Genomic DNA, 5,103 nt, shown 5'->3' on the forward strand with positions numbered 1-5,103 from the left:
ACATACACAACACTGAAGCTCAATCCGAAACTACTAGGCTACAACTGTTGCGGCTGGACTTTCTCTCAGCTGACACTTGCCACGACAACGGGGGCCCGCAGCAACCACCCGTTGCTACCTTACGCCATCTACTGGCGTAAGGTGGTTATTTTAGTCCAGCCTGAATCAGGTGTGTCTGTCTACACAAATAAACTGATTAAAATGATCAGGGTGCCACACCATGGAGCTATTAATTCTTTAAACTGTTGTGAAAATAAGACACACCACAATGCAATTGAATCAACTTTTATTGCATTGTTATATGTAAAGGTCACTTAAAATTTATCTCTGTATTTTACATTCATATCAACACACAAAGATGTGAGGAAATGTGAAACAGGCTTATAAAATCTATAGTCAATCTAAGGAATGTATGTGACAGATGATGTTAAGATATGACATATATACATTAACACCCCCTACACAAAACCCTCACAGGTCAGAGGAGCAGCCGCAGTAAAAGGCTCATCTCCCTGACCTGCAGAACTGAAAGATTTAAGAGGTAATTTGTTCCTGCTGCAACACTTGTTAAAATGTTTTTTGTGTCATTGTTGTGTGAGCGACTGGACTAATTTGAATTTCCCTGCTAGGGATGAATGAAGTATTCTCTATTCTATGGTGATTATTGTTACAATAGTGTAAGTTTGTGCAGGTATTAAAAGCTGTAGATTTGATTTAAGTCAACTAACCAAATAATACTGATAATAGAAAGATAATGAAGAAATCAAGTCACAGAAATCACTTTCATACTTTTTTTAATATAGCAAGAAGCACAACAACAACACAAGATAAATAATAACAGTAGGCTAAGATTACCAACCTAAATAACAATAAGATGAAATATAAATAAATAAAATAGAAGTAATAATAATAATAGTAAGACAAGCAACCTAAATAACAATAAGATGAAATATAAATAAATTAAATATAATAGTAAGACAAGCAACCTAAATATTACATTTTAAATATACAAATAAGATACGTAACAAAGATACAAACAAGTGAGACGCATGGCAGGTTTAGAGGAGACAGGCCGGAGGAGACCCAGTCCTCCGACCTATGGCAGTGTCAGTCCTGACGTATGGCAGTGTCCTGAACTATAGCAGTGATGGTCAGAGGAAGCCCAGTCCTGAACTAAAGCAGTGATGGTCAGAGGAGGCCCAGTCCTCTGACCTATGGCTAGAGGGGACAAGTGGAGGCAAGTCAAAGAAAAATACATCAATTTAAAACTACTTTCTGGAACTCTCTCTTGAACAACTTGAACTGAATGAAAGTGCAATATAAACTCCCACTGCATGTAAATAAAACATTTTAAGCTGGAGGGTCGTCATTTCTGGCCCTTTTTCTCCCATAACCCCGCTGCTCCAGCACAGCCCTCCATTCTCTGTATGTCTGAGTCTCAGACTTTTCACAGTACCAGTTTCCAAAGTACTGGAGATGTGATGGTGGCTTCCTCTCCTGACTGCACTTGCTGCAAAGGATGACGTCTGTCTTCTTTGTGTACTTTCTGGTCACAGTGCCACTGTGCTCCCTTTCTTCTTTCCTCTTTCTGTACTGCTGAGTGGTGTATGGGACAGATTCCTGCATCTGAGTTGATGGTGATGGTGCAGTTGAAGGAAGAGAGAGGTTGAAGAACATTCCAGGTGCAGACTGCTGCCCTAGGAATGTGCAGGGTCCTGGCACTGGAGGAAGCTGCGCAGAAGGAAAAATGAAGGGGAGAGAGACAGGCGGTGCTGGTGCAACGGCTGAAGCTCGTGGACGTTCAAGCTTCGCCTGCCCAGCAGTGTTTGGTGGCAGGATGAACAGGTAAGGCTCAGCTAAAGTGGCAGGATGCAGAGTTGGTACTTTTTGCATTGCTGCAGGAAGCTATTCAGGTGCTTGCATGGGTGCTTGTGGAGCTTGGATACCCTGCTGTAAAATGCTTTGCTCCTGTGACCTGCCACGCCTGCTGAACCTGTGAAAACATAAAACCATCAATATTAACATGCTTTTAATAATACACAAGATACACAATAATATTCCAATTTGATAATACCCAAAACACAAGAGAATGAAAATCAATTGCTATTTGATGACTAAGATATAACAGCATGACAAAGCTGTGATCACAGAACAACTCATCAGATTTTTATTATTGCCTTTGTAAAAAATGGCTGCTTCATTTAGATTTACATGTCATTTACTGAGCCAGCCATCATGTCATGAAAACTGATTACTGCTGGAATGCAAACTGATATGAAATGGAAAGGATATCGAGTATTCTAATGTACTCACCATTGTGTCACTGTTGCAGCATTGACTTCTGGGAGCTGGAGAGTGGTGTCAGTCATCACCTTCGCATTGGTGACGATGCATTCCCGGATGTGCTTGTACACACGCGCCACCATCGTAAAACGAGACATCCTCACTCCCTCACACCGCACAGCATTGGGGTACAGTGCACAAAGCCTTACAAAGATGGCCTCCACCACTCTGTTACAGTCAGGCCACTGTGCAGGACTGTGAGCCCCAATGAAACACCTGAAAATGACAGAATACATATACAGGGTATAAAATTAACTTTTTGACTTTTTTTACCGGCCAAAATGTTTTCACCGGCCACTGAACTGCTCACAACACAAAGTCATTAAAATCAGCAGTGTTTTCCCCATTGCGTTAGGCAGCTGCCTTAACAACACACACCTGCCCCCTAAACTAAATTGTTGCAATAAATATACAAATATAAAAAAAGGTTTAGATTAGCTGATGGAATGACAACAGAAATAGGCTTTCAGAGGAAGATGATGTGAGTTTTGAAACTTAGCCTACATTTAATTCAGACTGAATAGCCTAAGTGGTGTGAACACAGGTTTTTTTTTTTTTTTTAAATGTAGATTGCCTACTGTTCATCCTACAGTAGCCTATAGAAGGATGCAACTTTCTTTTGAAATATCAAAGAAAGAGAACTATGGACTGTGGAAGTTTGAATAGCCTAAATACAGAAGTTATCATGATGTGAATCATAGCCTATGTTGCGGTGTAAAAAAGAAAAAAAAAAGACCGTTGATTCGGTGGCAAGGCTTTACGGACGGGGGCTGCGGGGGAAGCCTATATTTATGGCCCAGAGTGTCACTGACACTGTTGAGCCCAGTGTTTGAATTTCTGCCACTCTCGTCTGTGATCAAAACACAGAGTTTCACCTGATCACGGGCAGAGTCGGCACCTCTTCACAGGATTGCGAGTGGGGTGATGCTGCATTCAAGTAAACTCGGAAATACGAGACAAACCCGGTCCCGTATTGATGCAAAACAGGACGGGGTTATTTAATCTGCAAATGTGGGATGATTCCATATTGTCGGGGACATGTGGTAACCCTGGTAACCCTACCCCTCACCATCGTGATGTGTCGCCACATAAACACGTTACCACAAACTAAAGTCACTCGCTTCTGACCGCCTCCTCTGAATGACCGACTGAACGCGAACGTTACAGCAGCAGAAAAATTGATACATTTTCTTAAATGTTGAATCACGGAGGATAACGAGGGACAACTCCGACATTCGAAACACAGCCAGTAGATCTCCTGTAGCTGTAAACTGTGTTTGTTTCACTGTCCAGCATTTATTATGACAATTATATAGTGAAGTTGGCATATTCCAGCTGCCGGCCAATGGCGAGTGACCTAATAATTTTACTCGCCAAATCATATTTTTACCCGCATTTGGCGAGTGGCGGGTGCTAATTTTAAACCCTGCATATATCATTATCAATAATAATACAAGTGTGTAATCAACGTGTGATCCTTACTCTGTGGTGTTATTGTTCAATTATCCCTTTTTGTTTGTTCTGTTTTTTGTTTTTCTTATTTAGTCTTCAATGTTGTGTTGTCCTTCTTTTTTAATGAATGTTTCTATTTGTTTAAGTTGTTATTGTGCATCATATGTAATGGACCCAAGGAAGATAAGCTGATAAGATAAGCTTTGAAATATCATCTCTATCTTTAGTATAGTTAATCAGTGTCATTTTCTTTAAAGATGTTTAGACAATCAAGTCGCTGTGTTAACTTAGCATAGGCTACCTTTTGGTGCTCTCTCCACCTGGTGCCACAATCTTTTTAGTGGCCCTGAATCGGCCCTGCTTTAGGGTGGCCTGGTGACGTGGACGGTAAACAGTCTTTTTTTTGTCATACTCACCCCAACGCCTGCCACAGGGTGATGACCTGGTCACATTCTTGTCCTGTCAAGGCCAGACGGTGGTCTCTGAGGCCAACCAGAAACTCAGCCAAGTCCTGCACTGCTCCATAGCCCTCAACATTGTCTGGTCCAACCGAATCCTAAAATGAAATATAGTTTTAGAACTTTTGATAGTAGCAATAATACTATTAATCCCATGAAAGCACAGACTACAAAAATATATAAATTTAAAAAAAGGAACCTGGCCCTTACATCATGTGAAATGGACGCTTCTTCCATTAACTGGTCCACTGGGGAAAGAAGAAGGTAAATATTAAGTTGAAAGTTGTGTTATTATCTTTATGACGATTACATATCTATGACAAATACCAAAACTATATTAATACTGTAGTAAAACTCACAGCTATGTGCTCCAGGAGGAAGTACGGGAGGGACCGCAGATGGTGATGTCACAGGCCATGGAGGGACAACTACAGACGGTGATGGAGGCACGACCACAGGCGATGGAGGAGGGACAACCACAGACCGTGATGTCACAGGTGATGGAGGAACCACAGATGCTGCAGATTGTGTGGACACAGGAGGTGCTCTTTCTGTGGCAAAGGTCGGGACAGTGATGTCTTGAACGTCCTCAACCTCCCCACATCCTTCATCCACCTCCACAGCAACATCTGATATCTCAGACTCCTCTATCGCGGACTTGTAGTCCTGCAGCACTTTCCCTGTTTGGTGGTACAGGTACTCCATGCCCAACAGCTCACCTTTAAAATATAAAAAACATTGATAAACAATTAAACATATCAGGACAATATATAGTAAGTGAGTGTTAGAATGTGTTATGTTCTGTCCTGTTGTTTTAAAGCTCAAAAACATTTTTTTTTGAGTGTTTTTT

At 41.3% G+C, this 5,103-nt stretch overlaps 1 pseudogene; it reads right to left on the reverse strand.

Annotated features, from left to right (window-relative positions):
* Window positions 1–3,147: 3,147 nt before the first annotated feature.
* The window catches only part of LOC146966964 (uncharacterized), a 2,938-nt pseudogene continuing 982 nt past the window's right edge, over window positions 3,148–5,103 (reverse strand).

The sequence above is a fragment of the Trachurus japonicus genome, chromosome 20 (genome assembly GCF_045865225.1).
Source record: "Trachurus japonicus isolate A0001 chromosome 20, Traja_1.0".
NCBI lineage: Eukaryota > Metazoa > Chordata > Actinopteri > Carangiformes > Carangidae > Trachurus > Trachurus japonicus.